Here is a 19,838-nt window from a genome sequence, read left to right as displayed (position 1 = left end):
TGGGGATCGAAGATTCTATAGATGGTTTCTATCTTGTTGTTGAAGTGGTTGGCAAGGGCATCGCAGAATTCCTGTGAAGAGGGGATGGTGTTTTTGGTGACTGATTGACAATGGTGAAGAGTTCCTTGGTTTGGTTGGCGATGGTCTCATTGCAGCGGTTCGGGCCTATGTTTTTGCGGCTTTGATCTGGCGGAGGTAGTCGTTGAGGGCTGATTTGAAGGTGTCTCAGTTGGTTTGGTTCAAACTACTGCACCATCTTCTTTCTAGTTGTTTGCACCTGCATTTTGACGTGCTCAGTTTCAGGGTGCACCATCAGGTTTATTTGGCGGGTCTGTGGGGTTTGGGTTGTTTGGTTGGACAGACTTTGTCAGAAAGCATTGGTAATCCAGTCGCTGAAGTTCTGTACTGCCTGATCCAGGTTGGTGTTGTTGTTGGGAGGTGTGGTGCTGAGGGCGTCGGTCAATTGTTGTTGCGTGACCCTGGTCCAGCTGGGAAAGGTGGCACTGTGGAGGATGGGGGCAGTGCGGGGAGGTCCGGCGAGGGTGAAGTGTATGATGGAGTGGTCCGACCAGGTGAGTTCCAAGGTGTGGCTGTATCTTATTCTGTTCCTGGGCATGAAGATGGGGCCCAGAATGTGTCCAGCTTTGTGTCTGGGGGGTCTGTGACCAGCTGGTTAAGGCTGATGTTGTCTAATCTTTCTAGGAGGTTGGTGGAGTTGGAGTCAGTGGAGTCCAGGTGGAAATTGAGGTCTCCCAGGAAGATGTAGTGCTCTGATTCAAGGCGAGAGTGGGGAGATGAAGTCCGTGATGGTTTCGCTGAGGCCGGTGCATGGTCTTGGTAGCCTATATGCGAGGGTGCCTTTGATGGTGGTGCTATCATTGATGTGGTGCTGGAAGTTCATGTGTTCCATGATCGGCGTGGTTTCCTCGTTGTTGATTGTGCAAGTGATTGATTCATTGGATATGTTGGCGATTCCGCCTCCGTGTCTGTTGGTGTGGTCGCGCCGTTTCATTTTGTAGCTGGTGGGTGTTGCCATGGCGATGTCAGGGGCCGATGCTGGATGAGTTAGGTTTCTGTGGTGAAGGTTATGTTGGGGGCGAGGGTGGACATGGTGTCCCACACTTCAGTTGCGAGTTTGCAGAGCGATGTGGCGTTGGCAGGAGGCATCTCAGTTGTTCTGGGGAGGTCTCGGTCGGCGGGGATGGCAAGGCATTGATAGCTGCGGTTGTGATCTGTTCTCGGGTTGAGGAGTTCTGGCAGTGAGTGCAGATGAATGGTCCAGTTGTGGAGCATGGTGATGTGAGGCCGCACTTGTTGTTGCATCCGGGGTCCACGGCACGGAGATCGGTGTAGGTGTATCTGTGCCAAAGTGAAGGGCCAGGGTACCTGGCGCTCGGTTTGGTCCAGGCACCGATGGATGCTGATGGGCTTGCCTTTGGTACAGACATACAGCAGCCTCCATAGGTAGACCTGGGAGGTGGGAGGTGCGGTCAGGCAGGCGGGAGCAAAAAACTGTGAGAAAAACAGAAGGCTAACAGCTAAAACCGACTTAAATAAAATACAGTTACCAGACGCAAGATACAAATATTAGATGCCAAATACCGGAAGCCAAGCCAAGCAGACTGAACCGGAGGCCTCGAGGGCTGTGAGCTAAACAGCAGCCTTGGGATGCTGGGTAGCGGCAGCACTGGGGAGTGGCAAAGAGACCAGGGGTCAGGTCTAGTCATGGGTCGGAGGGGCTGGCAAGGAGGTCGGGAGGGTGGCGGGTGGGAGCAAAAAATGGTAGGAAAAGGGGCCTTGCTATGTTGATCCAACAGATGCTTTGGAAATCATATGGAAGCATATGATAGGCAGTAGCTAGGTTTTTTGCATAGCATTAAGACCTGAGAGGATACAATAATGGGAAATGTGATTCTCAATTAGCAACAACCATCTGAGCATCCGTAATGTGCTTCAAAGAGTTTTTACGCTTTTACTTTGCTTGTCATTAATTTTCCCCAGAACATGTCTGCTAACTGAGAGCTGCATTTTATTCTTGTCCATTGGTTTTGATTTTTTTTTAATCTAATTTGAATTATTTAAATGGCATACTCTACTCTACCAAATTATTATTTCAATATATTGTCAACCTGATTTTGTTTTCACGTGTTATTGGATTAGAAAATGATGGGAAATACAAATAAGAGGACTCTCTCTATTTCAAATATAGTTTACAGGACACCTGTACGTCTGTGTAAATTAATAGAACTGCACAAAGAACATACAATCTAAAAATGAGACTATAAACGTCTATCACGTATGGCATAGTACAGTGATATGAAAGTCTTCTAACAGCTCTGTTTAACGAAACTCAGAAGATTCCTATTTTCTAAACAAAAAGGTACTTTATACCCACTGCAGATAAAAACACTACTTTGAAAATAAATACTCATGGTTGTCAAACTCACGGTGTTTAATTGTGGGAACAGGCCCATGGAAACTACCTCACACATCACATGTGCAATTTCAAGACGGAAAGGGGGACATATATTTCATCAAATAACTCGAACAAAAATTGTTGTTGTGAAGGCTTCTGGGTGAATATGCAAAAACATCAATGAAGGGTTCAGTGACGGAGGTTGCAACGTGAATGAAACTTCTTGCATTAATCAGGTGAATGATTTATATTTTTGCATTTATTACAAAATATACCTAGAGACTCGCAAATCAGAGCAACCACAAAAACTGGAATCATGTACTAACTGTTAAAAAAATATCAATAATTGTCTGTTACCAAGATTTAAGAACAATGATGTTATTTTACATTTTTATTTCTTCAGATATTTTACTAAGTTTAGCAGAAGTCGAATTTGTAAATGTAAAGTACTGCGTATTTTAAAAGAAAAAAACACGATATTTTATAAAAAATGGTTACCACTTGTTTGAGAAAAATGCTTATCATTCTGAAATGTTTGTTTAGGTTTTGGAAACGGTCAACAGAAAACATATCAGAAGGGCAGAGATACGATCAAAATTTTGTAATGAAAATAGACATGCACCGCCCATGTAGCTCCTTCTAAGACAATCATTGTTAAGGCTTCAATGTAAAAAAATAAAACCCTGGCTTTTGAGGTGTTAATGATTTATAGGTGTATGTTTCTGTCAATTGTCTTCTTGTACAATACTCTTCTCAAACCACAGCCCCTGTGTGGCCCTGGGTCTTTTTTTGTTTTTTTGCATATGTAAAGCTTGTTTTGTCTTTTACTAAGTGGAAAAGGCTCTACACTTTCATAGCCTCCGGGAGTTAAAGTATAACCAGACCACAGCCAAGAAAGCTGGTTCTGCTGTTGTCATAGCAACGCCTTCATCCCTCCTCGGTGCACATCCTAAAAGCCAGAACAGAGGCTCGAGTCCTGTCACATGCAGCGCATGTGCTATACAGAAGACCTTTAAATGCCAATTGAGGACTTTTACAGTTATTTATTGGCACGGCCTTTAAATACATTTGTTCTTTTTGGGGACACCCATTGTAACATAACATCTGTTTTTATCTATTAATACCTTCTTGTTCACGTGTTTTCTATTTCCCTCAGAATGTGTGCGGTAAATATTAAAGATTGAAAGCATACTCTCACCCCTTCGGGCAGTATTGACAAATACTGACATTTGATTCCCAACAAAGTTGGAAATTAAGATTTTTTTTCTTCCGAAGAGGCCCTGTAATAAATCTCTCTGTGGACCAGCAAAGTCATTAATTAAAATCCTATGCGTTAGTATTACTGTTGGACACTGATTTTCAAACAAGGCACAGCATTTGTGTGCACTTTTATAGTTTTTGCCACCTTCTACATTATTTATCTCGATTTAAAGTACTATTATAAGGTGACACAGGCGGGGTCTTGGCCGGTGGTTCAAGGTATTACAATCCTGCTATGCACAGTGCCCTTTCACTGTTGTCCTCTTCTCGCATGGGGGATGTGGCTCCCAGAAACCTTCCTTTTCTTGTGTATCACCCCAGTGTGTCACCCTCTGCTATCCGTAGTCTGCCTGGCTCCAAGCAGCGCTCTTCTTACCTGACCTTCCTGCTCTAAGAATCCCTGCCAGGCACCCATGGCCAAGATTGAACTGCTGTACGGCGTGCACCTTCGGAGTCAGGTTCTCAGGGTGGCACTGCCTGGGTGCCTAGGCAAAGATCTTGGCAACCATAGGGCAGGAAACTGGACCCATATTTGGCCCTTTAAGTCTTTGGGAAGATACATGACCTTAAACCCTGCCTGGCAGTCCAGCTCCGGCCATACTTGTTTGGACAACACAATGCTCACCAGACCTCAATTGTAAAGACAAAAGTCCCTTACACACTGTACAACTGGAGCATATCTGGAATTTTCTGTATCCCTCATTTACCCCGAGAGTTTCCTTATGCTTACATTGCTTATGTTGTTTGGTAAGACTATGGCTTTTGGTCTGATCCTGAAGGGCCCCCTAGTGCAAATTAGTCTTCATCAAGGTCACACTTTGTGTTAGTCTTTAGAGAGGAGACTGTAGATTGGTCTCCTGCCTGTATTCTCCAGGGAGGTGGGGGTAGCCTACCTGGACCTCTTCTGCACCTGTCCTGGCTGATGGCATCTTATTCTTGTTTTTGGCATGCTCACTGGCACCAAGGGGAGTGGCCTACTGGCTTCCGTAAGCACATCAGTGGTCCGTCAGACGGGGGACCCCTTGTTTTCTTTAATATTGAAATGTAATACATGTGAACATTACTTGCAGAAATACTTTGATCAATTTGCGAAAACTAAAACAAATGCAGTCAATCAATCAAAATCTTTATTTGATCAACATGCAATCATAAAAGAACCATAAAGTATAGCATTAGAAAACCATTCAGTGTCAAATACCTACATACGAGGGATTACTCACATTAAAACACTTGCCCCCGCCATACGGCACGTTTGATTTGAGTAAAAAACTGATTCTCGCAAGTCATAAAACCATTCGATCATTTTAGAAACAATCAGTATGAAACACATGCAATGAAAAAGAGTTTCTCACAGTATTGCACTTGCGCTCGGCCACCCAGCAGGTTGAATGCCTGCTGCAGAGAGAAAGCAAATCCTCGCCGTTGGCAATGACTGCAAAAATGCTAAAGTGGTCCTAGAGTACCCAATGTGGGCCTGTTTAACAAATGCAACTGGTAAACTCTTTGAAAATACCACAGGTGCACCTGTGACCGAGGTGATCAATTGCTGATCAATAACATTTACTTTAGAGTAAGAATAGTGTTTGGGAAATGGAGGATGAGTGCTACCCGCAAAGGACAAATCATCTGTGTTGCCGAGGGAAACTTGTCTGGTAGCTCAAACTGGACTGCGGCTGGTGGAGCAGGACCAAGTTTAGTACGTGTGTGGTTGGTCTCTGTCAGGAGTGGATGGATGCCTTGAATGTGGCTCGATTAATTACCGGTGGCTGAAATTAATTCAAAAACAACAGATGATGGATGGAATGCAGAGAAAATCAAGCATTCACCCCCAGTCACAGATCTGGGTTTAATCCATCAGTTTTTCTGCTTACCATGTGATTCCAGTTTGGACCCAGCCATATGCAAATCTGTCCTGACCCTGTTCCCCATGGGAACAGTACAGCCCAAACTGACAGGTCCTCCCTGGACCAGAAACAAGCATCCTGGGACCGGTTTCAGGGTATCACCCTTCATCGGCCAGGCTAGCTTGAATCTGGTGGAATAGCGAGCACGGGACCCACGCCTGGGCATACCCTTTCCACTTGGGGCGAAATTAATTCAAAGCATTCCATTCTACACTTGTTTGTGTTTCAAGGTAAGACACCCTAATTGTGATGGCTTTGTCCCGACTTGGGTCCTGTCCTCAATGCGCCATTGGACTCATGCTGTACCTCTCGATCTGGGGTGGCAAATTTTTTCATTTTGTGGTAGGCAGATGTGAATCCTGGAGCAAATTCAACTTTTCTCACAATCTGGAGTGAAAAAACAAAGAGCTGCAAGCCAGTGAATGAACCACACACAGCTTTCAGTTCTCACCATCCGTGCCTCTCCCCACCACAGCACTTTAATTAACTTCATATCCCCGGCCGTTGCTCAAAGCTGAGGCTTCTCTTGGCACGTAGAAGGGTTCACTTATGGAGCTGAAAAAAAATCCTAATCATGAATATCCAAAGAGCCTGACTGTCAGCAGAAGCAGGTGAAATAAAGCTAATAAAAGCAAGAAGCTTGCTACACACAGCAATGCTTCTTCTTCTTTTTTTAAAATGTTTTTATTGGTATCGAAAAACCGAAGCACTCGTCACTTCAAGGTGTACATCATGTATCAATGCACTTCCAGCGTATGATGTCCAAACATTCAGCACCTGGAACGCTACGCATAAAGGAAAATACTATTGTAGCTTGAGATGTGCATATCCAAAAAAAAGTCTGTTGATCATTAACTTGACGTACACCAGGAGAGGTACATTAGACACATAAAGTTGAATAAATGCAAAGTGAGCGAACAAACATCCACCCTCCCCACCCTCGGCATGTCGTCCCTCCCCCTCCAGCCCCACAATGTTAAGATGAGGAATTAACTGATGGATATAGAAGGTGGTGGAACACCAGGAGCACAGCATAGGGTGGAGTCCAGTGGTGGACTATTCCGATAGATCAAGAGGGTCTCAAACATATCTGGGGGGTCCGAAGCCAAAGCATGGAGAAGACAATGGAAGGGGCCCAGTTAAGGGAGCATTAAACTAGAGGTCTCAGCTGCTCCACCAACCTCGTTGCCCCCAAAATCTGCAAGATCGCATCCCAAGGACTTGCCTCTTCTATGGGGCGCTTGTCTGGGTATGGTTTGCGAAGAAGAGCGATACCTTCGCATGTCACCCATCGAATCACATCTGCTTGCCAGCTTTCAAGCTGCTGAGCATCAGCATGTTTCCACAGCACAGTGATTTTACGCATAGCAGATACCAATGTGAGGTCAATGAAGTGGTTGGTGACTTTATATTTAGCCAGAGGTGGGAAAAGGCCTACAAGACAAAACCAGGGGGAGCTAGCACCCAGCCCGTGGCCTCCGCCAACAGGTGCACCACCTCAGTCCACTACAAGATCAAGCGGGGACATCCCCATAGCATATGGAGGATGTCGCCAGTGGTGACTCGGCAACATGGACAGTCAGGTGATGTCAGGGGAACATATATATTAAGGTTCAATGGTGTAAGGTATGCCTGATTAAGGACATAGAGGTGGCTCAATTTAAAGAATGCATTTCGGGAAACTTGTAGGTGCTGCTTCCACATATTGGTCCAGTCTCCATCCGAGATTGGGGCTGCAAGGTCACCTTGCCAACAATCTCTTAGTATCACAAAAGGGGAACAGGCATCGTCCCTTAGGACAACATAGAGACCTATATTCCAGCAGTGCTTCTTCTAATGGATGTGGAAGCCCATTTGCTAACAATTTTGTTTACATCTTCCCACTTCAATAACTTACCTGGGGGGGGCAGTAGGAGGCACAAGACCATCAGATGAACTTTTATGCTGCCATAAGAATTTCCGGTTGCTATGATTAGATAAAACCCAGGGAACATGGCCGGACAATACAGCAGACTAGACGCACCCTGCAGAGTCTCCACATCCCCAGCATCCTGCTAAGGCTCCACATCCTCAATGAAATATCTGTAGCCATCCCGCAGATCCTGGCTCTATAAAGCATAAAATAGCCACAGGCAGCATTTGCCGGCAACAATGTGTGCAAAACAAATAACACACTGACTATATTGTTTAGTAGTGAGGCTGGGTGTGATGGAGACAACTTGTTGCCCACCTAATGAGCTGTGGAGTAGCTCAGTGCTGCTGGCAGCTGTGGAACAACTTAGCACCAGTGGAGTGAACCTAGAGTAGACTGCAGCAAAAATGGCCCATTGACCACTCCACTGCTGATGCTGTGATGTGCATTGCACCACAAGGCCGCCAAGGACCCAAGATGGCAGCTGTGGTAAGTGGAGCACTGCTGAAGCTCACTGTGCAGGTCAGCTACAGGTGAGAATGAGATAGGCTGGCCCTGTTGTGCAGGGTTAGAGCCCAGGAAGATGTAGACAGACTAGTGAACTGGACCACGCACTCGCTCCACCACGATTGCCGGAGAGGTTGGGACGCAGTTGTCTTTACCTCTGTGGGGTGTTCTATTTCCCCTTTGAAACACAGATTTCAATGTTGATTGTGCTCATTGTCACCACCTGCTGGAAAGAAGACCCACTACAGCCTTGCACTGCATCCAGAGAATCACTAACAACGCTACTCAACTGTACAGATTGCTCTGCATACTTGTAATCAGGTTCATTGGTTGGATTACAAAGGTGGGTAAAGACAAAACATCCAAAATATAGATTAGGACCAAGGTTAATAATGTTGCTGGCTCTCAGGGACTGGATAAATGCTCTGGTAAGCAGCAATAAACAAACTACAGGAGAACCTGTAAACCCAGTTGAGACCTGGGTCAAATGTGATAGCATACAACAAAGTCCCAAGAGGCACCAATCAAAACGAATTTGCAAAATAAATTAGTAGGAAAAACAAGGGAAAAAACACAAATTTAGTTACTGCGGTTATATCCACAAAATTAGAAAAAACAATATTAGGCAGCATCAACGATTGTTTGAATCATGTGCGATGGATAAAGGTGAACACATAGTGCTTGTGAACAAGTGCCCATGAACAGCGCATGTGAAACATGTGAAAGAAGTGAAAAACAGAACACAGGCAAGGATTAGAAGGTTTTAGAACAAGCAATGTTGATGGACAATAATTATAATATCATGCAATAAACCGTGAGCCAAAATGTGATGTTTCAGCCAGAATCACTTAAGATCATCAGCATGACAGGAATTGCATAGTGATTTAAAAAGTGCAGGAAAATTAAATGGATGGAAAAGGAAGCAACTCTACAAAAACAGATACATGGGTAGGCTGCATAGTTCAGTCCTAAATAGCACTTGTATTGTGTAGAATACATGAAGGTAGAATAAAGAAAATAGACAAAGGTTGACGTTTGTAAATTCCAAACATTACACTGATGCTTCATGCATTTAGAAGTCAGAAATATTTGTGAACTGGCTAGACATTGGTGAAGGATGGTTGCATGCAGGCATGAATTATGGCTGTTGTTTTTGTGAACATGGTCCAAAACTGTTCCGGGATTTCACAACGTAATAAATCACATCATTGCTCATATATTTGGCCAACTCACGAGACAATCAATATAGCTGTGGTTGGTATTCAAAGGTAAGAGTCCTATTTAGAGTTTGGCAGACAGGATAGCCCATCACTAACATTGTCTTTGTCCCGTTTACTGTATTACAAGTGCATTACAGCCAATGGCACTCCCATGGATACCCATCAGGTTTTGAGAGAGTATCCTGTCCACTAAACTCTAAATATGGCCCTGGACGTTGCCGACAGGAGTCATACTAATAGTACTGGCATCAAGTCACCATAGCTATACATTTTGTAAGCCAATATCCAAGTCACTGAGCAAGCGAGCACAGTTAACTTAATGAAGGCAATGAATGTTTGTAGTTGCAACACCAGTCACACATTACCAGGTCCATCCATTCAGTTACTTTGCCACAGTACACCTACTCATCAATTCTTTGCTGCTTAAGGCATTAGGGAAGTGGTGAATTAAAATGACACTATGGACACCTCCTAGGGGGCCTTTAGCTCACCCTGAAACTGGAAATCTCAGTCTCATGAAGGCAGGATCAAAGATTACCAGGAAAGAAGGGGCTCCATGGCAAGCTAAGTTGACTCATAAATAATGTTATGGACTTTAATTTGCTTTACTATCGCCAAACATGATTCAACTCAGGTGAGTGCTTCACTTGCATTTGCTTTTGTACATTGCTCTCTTGCACAGGTTTCTCTTTTGTGCAGTGTCTGCTTCTACAAGGAGAGATGCCAACATCAAGCTTTTCATAATCACGGGTCAATAGCAACAAATATAGGTAATTCTGTGGCTCCTCGCACAGCAGCTTTTGACTCATTAGTGAGATTGGTCAATGAAGTGAGAAAGTTCAACAACAGTATCCTAAACGTTAACTCCTAAAGGTGGCTCCCTAATGAGCAAGCAGTCTATATTATTCATAAAACCTTTCATGCTCAATCACTGAATTACCTAGTCCAGAAACAGACCATCTCAGAAGGACAATTGTTGTATAGTTTGTGCAGTCCTCTATTTAAAGAACCAGAATGTAGAAAGAATGGACCTTTGATGTAGTCTTCCTCAAGAAGACGAACTAAGCTGTAGAAAGGATTACCCCCTATATCAGACCAAATCCCTCCTACGAAGACTACAAGATAGATTTGAAGTCCCTTCTGCTCTAATGACTCTTCTGAAGGCATAGGGAAGAATTGCTATTCCTGTGTATGTTGGACAGTCCACCTGACAGCCTGACGCACCTCACCACCCCACCTATCAACGATACACTACGGCCCAGTAGGTAGTTAATTGCAAGACTATATATGTACATTAAGAACTTCGTAAATGTTCTTCATTCTATTCGATATCTCCCTTAAGACACTGTTGAGCAAGTGATGGTTGTTATTACGGAATCATGTATGTGGGACTCTCAATTCTTCTTGGCACAGGTTTCCCGATATAAGGCACTCTATGACCCTTATGGGCGTACTCTGTGCTCTATAAAACCACAAATAAATTAACTCTGTTTATAGGAGCCAATAGATCTAAGTTTCTGCAAGGCCAACTAGTAACTCCGCCTTCACTCAACTATCCACCTGTTTATGAAGTGTCACCAAGTCCAAGGGTTGATGTTCCTATTACCAGCTCTCTCCTGCAGCACCTAGCTCAGGCACACCTGTGGTGCAGTGCACAGTCATCTGTTCATCGCTTGGTGAGTAATTGTTATGTTGGGATCCTGAAGAGCACACAATACAATCCAAATCACCTCCAGTCTTATTCAGGTTCGATTATGTGTACTTCCGCTTATTTATGTAATTGTTTCATGTGGTCCAAGGGCATTTATTGCTTTTCAAAAGAACAAAAAAAGTTACACATTTATGATACAAAGAATCAAAAATATGTCCAATGCGGCACAAAAAAACAACCAAAAAAGTGAACAAAGGCAGATCAGCTTTAGCCAAAAAATTAAAAACTGAAACGAAAAATGGCAAATATGGAAGGCAAATGGACAAAAAGGGAAGAGCCAGGAAATGTTTAAAAAGGTGTTCAGAAGGAAATTAGGAGGCAATGTTATGAGGGCCGTAAAGTGTTGAGCCAACACATTAGGGGTGTAATAAGAAGTGAACTATCTGTGGATAATGCAGTAATGCACTCGAGGGGTATGTAATGTTTTCATTCACAACATGTCTATTTAGTGGGATGAATTGAGTTCCTTATTAAAAGTTGCAAAACAGGGGTTAGTATAGAGAGCAGATGGAAGGGAGTTCTAAATTCTTGTGGCATGGCCAGAGGAGGATTGCTTCACACACAGCTCTTGTTTGAATGCAACAGGCTCCAGGAGGAAGAATTCTGCATTCCTTAATGCCTCTCGACTGCCAGACATTTTCAGTTTCTCAGCCATACAGGAGTTCACAGATGTGTGAAGGTCTCTGTGAGTGATGCATGCTGTCTTAAGTTATGCTCCGGCTTCAACTGGTAGACACTGTAGTGTTATAAGGAAAGAAGCAGTGTGGTTCAATTGTTTGCATGCAGATTCAAAGTAAGGAGCTGCATGTGGACTCCTCTGGGTGAACCTTGGATAGGTCAGTGAGGTGTGAACCGCTATAATACAGTCTGGAAAGAACACAAGCAGCTGATCTCAGGTCTTAAGTTCTTGTGCTGGAATAACATCCCACCTTTGCAAAGGAATCTAGGTTCATAACATGTGCTCTTGGCCATTGCAGCAAGTTGTCCCTGAAGGTAAAGTCTGTTGTTGAGGATGAAACCCAGGGATTTGGCTTTATACTTGACAGCCACTTTACAAGGAAAGTGAGTGCACGTGTCAGTCTGCGACTGTACTGGAAGGTTGGAATTCTTCAGCAAGATTAATAGAAATTCTGTTTTTAGGCGGTTGAGTATTAGGTGATGATTATACATCAATCTTTGGACATTTTGCAGAGCGTTGTAGAGTACATAAACATCTTTAGGAGAATAGACCTCTGAATAGGTCTGGAATTCATCCAGATATTGGCGAAAAAGTAACACAAGGTTTCCAAGGAATGACCCCAGCTGGTTTCAAATGCAGATTTAACAGGTCTGGAGACAGACTGGATCCTTGAGGAACCCATTGTTGCAGACTAACTTTGCTAGACACAGGATTACTTATTTTACCTGCTTGTGCTCGTTTGACAGATAGGTGAACCAGTCTAGCTCTACACCTTCAGTGTCTTTTTTAAGTTCAAAATGTTCAGGGAGTTATGATAGATGCGCTTGTTATATGTAAAGCGCGAGGGCCCGATTCAGGAAGGGCCTCTTCACTCGTGGTGAGGCCCATGCACTCGTGGTGGGACCACCACACTACAGTTACCCATTGCGGAGGTCCCCCATGAGTATGGAGACCCTGCCACAACTGCAAGGCTTCCGCCATGAGTGCGGAGGCCCTTTGTGAATCAACCCTTTGGTCTCAGGCTCTATCCAAACCTTAAGAAGGCCAACTTTCAGATTTAAAGCTTTTGGCTAGTTTTCTTACTTAACTTTTACACTGAAACCAACTGGACCTCTCACAGGCCAAAGGCTTGAACCTAGTAAAGTAGATTCAGAATGCTATGTGAGTGAAACACTCACGTTTACGTACAACAACATCTATTACTTGTGCGTCAAGTTACATTTTAAATTTTTACTCACAATTTTTATTTTCATTGAATTTTGGAAATGAATGCTAGGGCTATGTATTGTTTTCTCTTTGCATTACAGGATTAAAAAAAAAGTCATACCTATATAATTCAAGGAAACATTCTCATATTAAGTTTATCAGTTGTTCACATATTCTTCCAAATTATCTTCTCATGGAGCATTCCCTGAAAAAACATAAAATAAAATGTATGCTAGGAGAATGCCACACGCATCTCACCACGACCGCTATAGGATTCATTCCCTAGATCGAAGAGATTTATTTTTGTCAAAACAAAGAACGAGAAAGGCCACGTGTTCTGCAAAATACAATTGTTGGATTGACACTTTTTAAATTTCTGCCTTGCAATTTATTTTCTTAAATATTGGAGCTCATCTCTGCTGCTAGGTTGTCCATGGGGGAATTAAACTATTTTGTTTTCCAAGTCTGAAAACGGAAAAAAGAGAAAACATATTTAAAAAACTCAAAGATGTTTGCCATCCACACAGTTTTCCCTGATAATAATCATATTAACTCTAATGAAGAAAACATTTTCTTGCCAAAGCCACACAAAAGCCTGGTAATTAAGGGATTTGATAGAGCATTAGGTAAGCCTGCTCCTGGCCTCGTCCCACATGCCTAGAGTGTAGCAGTTACTTTTCTGTCCAATGAGGATTAAATATCTTTGATTGTGTTTATGGCATAATCGTGTAATCATAGAGCAACTCGTAAATGAGTCAAAACTTTATGGGTTTGATTACTTACCTTATATATATATATATATATATATATATATATATATATATATAATGCTGAGGGCACAGATGTAATTTTATTTCCAGTGGTCCGCTCTTTCCTTTTAACAGGTTATTTTTGGTAGGATATTGAAAACAGTTATGAAAGTGTTCCTGGTAAAAGTTTGCAAAAGAGTCTCTTTGAAACAATTGGGGGCCTATTTACAAGAAAGGGGTTCACCAGCTCTGATGCGGCACTTTTTTTTTGTCTCCCTGCGCCCTCCAAAGTCACCATGGTAGCGCTGTATTTACTATTCAGAGCACCATGGCGCACATTAGCACAATAGCGCCATCATTTTTCATTATATTGTGGCGCTTTGCTAGATTATCACCAGAACTTATGGTGCAAGTCCATCAAAGCACAGGTAGGCCCATCGGTTATTATGGGAGCATCACTCTTACGCCTGCCCCGAGCAGGCATTAAAAATGACAGAAAAAATGTTGCAGTGAAATCTTGTAAATTTCAATGCAAAATTTTTTTTAGCCTCTCTGAGTGGGAAAGCCCCCCCCCCCCCTTGCATACATTATACCTGGTGCAGGTATAATGTGGCGCGAGTGGTCACAAAGTGATGCAATGCATGTATTGCGTCACTTTGTAAATATGACGAATGGTGGGGGCTTCCTTGACGCCTCCTTAGCACAAAAGAAATGATGCTAGGGTGGCACAAGGAGGCGCAAGGGGCTTGTAAAAACTTCTATTGAGCCCTGACAAAAGAGGGCTTCGAGGAAGTGCCATTTGAATGCAATTCAAGATGCAATGCAGATGGATATTTATCAGGGCAGGAATGATCCAGGCTATACGCACCACATCCCCGGACAGCTGGCTTTGTGGAATAATCAAAAATCAAAATTAAAATTGGAACCACAGAAATGCAGGACGAATTGGAAAAAAGATTGAGGAAAGCAGAACTTAAAAAGTGTGCAACATTGCAATAAAATACTATTTAAAGCCCTTCATCTCAAAAGGGCACCCTCGTTTACTACTGACCACAGTCAGGCGACCACTATGTTAAACTTCTTTAGGTCAGTGGAAATAATCAAATCCTACTACATGGCCCAAACGACGGCTATAAGCTTTTGAATAATTATAGCAGCACCAGCAAATTAGGAAACCCACATTTACTGGAAGTAAGATCAAGAACAGTATGTAAGCACGCTGTAAACAGGGGTTTAGCTTGGTCAGTAAGATGGAGGGGTGAGCTTCAGATGTTCCAAGAATAACACTGTCATATAATGTTAAAATACACTATAGGACAAGTAGGCCACATGAGACTGGGTAAGGAGGAGGTGGAAAGGGAAACAGATGCAGCTTTGTAGGGGTAGTAAGTGAAAGAAAACACAATATTTTGTAAAATAACCAACATTTTTAAGATATTCAAAGCAGAGAGATAGAGAGTGTGTGTTTTTCTCTGTATTTATGAAACATTCCTGGTGAAATTCGACAGACACCTCACCATATCCGACTGAAAGCACCTGTACCCAACTATTTTCCAGAAAATACATTTATTGGGGGGGGTGTAATACCCCAAACACCCCTACCCCAAAGCTACACCCCTGACTATAGAACTTGCCATATATCTTTTTTCAATAAAATATATATTTTTTGTTATTGATGTAGCATATTCTTTGCACAAAACAAATATTGTATTAAAATAGATAAAATCTAACACATTTTATTGTCCATTTACATGTTTATCTACATTACACCTCAATCACACAGTTGACTAACATGTGTTGCTTTTAGGTGGGAATACCCTTTGTACCAAGGTGGCTTCTGCATTTACCACATTTTCCTCACCAGCAGCTCACAACAATGTTCCTCATACAGTGCAAAGGATGCACTCTGCAGAAGGCGGAATGATAAACCAAACAATCAATTTCATGAAGTGAGAGTTGTTAAATCCTCTGACACCCACTGTGTGTACATTGTGTTTACAAAGAACAGTGATAATAGGCTTTGACAGACAGCTCCACAGTCAAGCCAAACCTAATAATAGCATACAAACAAATCAAGGCATAGGCTGATGAATCCCCCTTCCAGGTAAGGTGGGGCCATCTATATAGAGCACTTGGAAACCTGTATTTATACAAGAAATACCTCGACACACTCAAGGAATATAAATCAGCTGTACATAAAAAACACGATGGGGGAAGTGCCCCACCAACAATTACTCTATGAACCAAGAGGGGAAAGCTGCCATAAACCAGAATATCAAATTTGGAATGTCCGCTTTAAAACCTTTAGAAAGGTATTACTGTGGTAGGGCCAACAAATAACCCAACAAAAAATACATTTATGGAGTCAAAAATGAAAGACCAGCAAAACTATATAGACAAGTTATCAGCAAAGGAGGAATAACAAAATGGGCCTTCAACCCTAATGCTAAGTAATGGTGGGGTTAGATAAGGACATGTCTTTTGCATCTTTAAAGAGAACTAGCAAAGCTTTTCAACATCACATTGCAGTCTGGGCACTTCCAAGAAGTGTTCTGAAGGACTCACTGCTGCGAAATCTAAAACTGTGAAAGTCTCTGACAAACCATTTAGAGGAAAACTGTTTAAATAATAAAAACTGGAACATCTTCTAGAGTCTTATGAATCAAAGAATTATGAAGCAACATTTTACATGAAAGACAACACCAGTATGCTGACCACATCAATCCCTTTTAGACCCCGAGTAGCAAATTTGTAATGAAAAGAACATGGAGCGGATTTGCTTTGTTTATAGACTTCCATAGGACATATGAGCGAATCTAGCACTAAGCACTAAGGCGGTCATTCTGACCGCGGCGGGTGGCGGTCGCCGCCCGCTATGCGGTTACCGCCGAATGACCGCACCGTGGTCAAAAGACCGCGGCGGTCATTCCAACTTTCCCGCTGGGCCGGCGGGCGACCGCCAAAAGGCCGTCCGCCGGCCCAGCGGGAAAGCCCCTGCAACGAGGAAGCCGGCTCCGAATGGAGCCGGCGGAGTTGCAGGGGTGCGACGGGTGCAGTGGCACCCGTCGCGATTTTCACTGTCTGCAAAGCAGACAGTGAAAATCTTTGTGGGGCCCTGTTAGGGGGCCCCTGCACTGCCCATGCCAGTGGCATGGGCAATGCAGGGGCCCCCAGGGGCCCAACGGCACCCGTTCCCGCCATCCTGGTTCTGGCGATGGACACCGCCAGAAACAGGCTGGCGGGAAGGGGGTCGGAATCCCCATGGCGGTGCTGCAAGCAGCGCCGCCATGGCGGATTCCCTGGGCCAGGGGAAAACCGGCAGGAAACCGCCGGTTCCCCTTTTCTGACCGCGGCTTTACCGCCGCGGTCAGAATTGCCCAGGAAGCACCGCCAGCCTGTTGGCAGTGCTTCCGCCGCCCTCCGCCATGGCGGTCATGGACCGCCAGGGTCAGAATGACCCCCTAAATGTGAAATGAGTGTCTGCTGAAACTGGTGAGTAGAGGCACATACACCACTTTCAAATCTATTTATGATTCAAACATTTGTAAGGTGAAGATAAACAATAATCAACAGGAACTGGGAAATAAAATTCCTTATATATGAAGATGACCAGGCAAGCCTAACTTTTGCTAAAGAAGGGCCCCAACCCACCCAATCCTACATGAAAAGGGCTTGAAAAAGGGGGCCCTGGTGGAAATCCAAAAAGTGACAAAAGTATAACCCTGCAGAACAAAACATCAAGTCTAAGAAATATAGGTTTAAAACCTTTTAACTTGTGCAGATGTTGAGCGCATCCGAAACTATATGTATTAGGCATCAAGGGCATTACGTACCAAAGAGATTTACCCATTCTGTGTCTATGGGAAAATGTGTCGTACATATGGGCCTAAGAATAGCACTTCCAATAAAATAGTACTGGAAAAGTGTATGTATTGTATAATACGAAGAAACGACTGGCATACTTCAGTCCAACAGTAAAAATACATCTCTACATTCTGTGGCATCATCGTCACACTCCTATTTTTATAGGAGTGAATTGTTGGGTCTAACAACAAAACGGTGCATGCAGATTGGGAATAAATCTGCATGGGAACTTGGCAGCCTCACTTCTAGTAACCATTTACCATTTTATTTGTTGTCAGCCTATCCGGCCATAAGAATTACACACAATAAATACCAATCCATAGTAACACTATAAAAATCGCATTAGATAAAATATCTCAATAAAAAACTACACTTGGCATCTTTGGTTTGACGTGTGCCAAAGTGCACCCAATTTACCCTGCGTTATCATGAACATGATTTATAACAATGATTTACATAGCACACTTAACATATTCTAAAAAGACATTATGAATCTAAGAATTAGATAACTTATTCTGGCACTAATCATTTGGGGCCTTACGGTGCCAACCACCAGTTTGATGGCGACCCAGGGCCTATCCCCATTTTACAGCAACCTGTGCCAACTTTCCAAGTTCGTAGCAGCTATGGGACGACACGAGCAATTATACTCGTGCCAGCTGCAGGTGCATTGATAAACGTAACTTCCAAGCCTCCAGTATGTAAGTTGAGACCTTCGTCACAATATGTTTTTCATCTGATCGCATACATAACACTTCCGCTTCTTTGCACTTCCTGATTCTGTATGATCTAAAGAGTGGACGTAAATACAATTTGCGGAGTTTAAGCGTAAAGTGACATAATAAAAGGAAGTGAGATAATGTTTCTTGGCCACCATGAAGACATGGACAGCAGTCTAATCTACCCGGGAGAACGGGTTTCCATCTATTGGTCACCGCTATCACCGGTAGTGTGCCCATACGGAATTTAAAATAGAGAGCCCTTTTTTCCTCCGGATAAATACTATCTATAAAAACAGCTGGTTTGAGCTCTTGATTAAACAAAATGTAACACTTAAATAAAGGACTAAGGCGGTCATTCTGATCCTGGCGGGCGGTGGTTGCCGCCCGCCAGGCGGGAACCGCCATTTGGCCCCTACACCGTCAAAAGACCGCTGCCGGCATTCCAACCTTCCCGCTGGGCCGGCCGGCGCTACCCATGGTAGCGCCGGCCGGCCCAGCGGGAAGGAGGCCTGCAACACAGAAGCCGGCTCCGAATGGAGCCGGCGGTGTTGCGGGCGTGCGACGGGTGCAGTTGCACCCGTCGCGCTTTTCACTGTCTGCTAGGCAGACAGTGAAAAGCTTCATGGGGCCCTGTTAGGGGGCCCCTGCACTGCCCATGCCAGTGGCATGGGCAGTGCAGGGGCCCCCAGGGGCCCCAAGACACCCGTTCCCGCCAGCCTCTTCCTGGTGGTGACAACCGCCAGAAACAGGCTGGCGGGAAGGGGGTCAGAATCCCCATGGCAGCGCTGCTTGCAGCGCTGCCCTGGCGGATTCGCCCAGCCAGGGGAAAACCGGCGGGAAACCGCTTGTCCCAGTTTTCTGACCGCGGCTTTACCGCCGCGGTCAGAATGGGCATGGAAGCACCGCCAGCCTGTTGGCGGTGCTTCCGCCATTGACCGCCAGGGTCAGAATGACCCCCTAAGTGTATCACACATGCTCTGTGTCTTTTGGTCCCAGTATGCCTTTTTTATAACAAATAGACTAGGCCTTCTGATTTTTTCTGGATGGAGCCAGAGATCTTCCTGGCCTATAGCAGCTAGGATGGTTGAGATGTGTTTGAACCAGGGCAATTTCCGATGGCTTTGTAGCTTCATAATGTCCATCAATGCAGCTCTATATGGTTTAAGTTCCTCTTTTGCCCAAATGCGGATCCAGTATCTTATTGGAGCCAATGCAATGTAATCCTCAATCTTCCTCATTTGTAGATCTATTCTTATTGCGTTCATCGGTGTGGCATTGCCTAAACAAAGTAATCAGCGTAAAACTGTATTCTTGGTTACTTGTATTGATGGAGTCTTTCTAAATCCCCAGATCTCTGCACCATATAGTGCTGCAGCCCTTGCTTTTGTTTTATATGCAAGCAGTGCAGAACTCACAGAGTGATTGCCTGTGGCTTTTGCGAATCTGAGTACAGCTCCAGCTTGTTGGGCCAAGGAGATGTTGCTTTTATAAATTTGCGGTTTCCATATCAGTTTTTCATCCAGCCTACAGCCCAGGTAGTCGTAGGTAGCCACTTGAGCCAAAGGCTTTTTATTTACCCTAAAGGTCGATCGCATCTTCTGTTTTTGGTTAAAAATCATAAACTTGGTTTTCCCCTCATTGATTACCATACTCCTCGAGGTACAAAATGATTCAAAGTAATCGATGCA

The sequence above is a fragment of the Pleurodeles waltl genome, chromosome 11 (genome assembly GCF_031143425.1).
Source record: "Pleurodeles waltl isolate 20211129_DDA chromosome 11, aPleWal1.hap1.20221129, whole genome shotgun sequence".
NCBI lineage: Eukaryota > Metazoa > Chordata > Amphibia > Caudata > Salamandridae > Pleurodeles > Pleurodeles waltl.
This window is presented reverse-complemented; position numbering follows the sequence as displayed.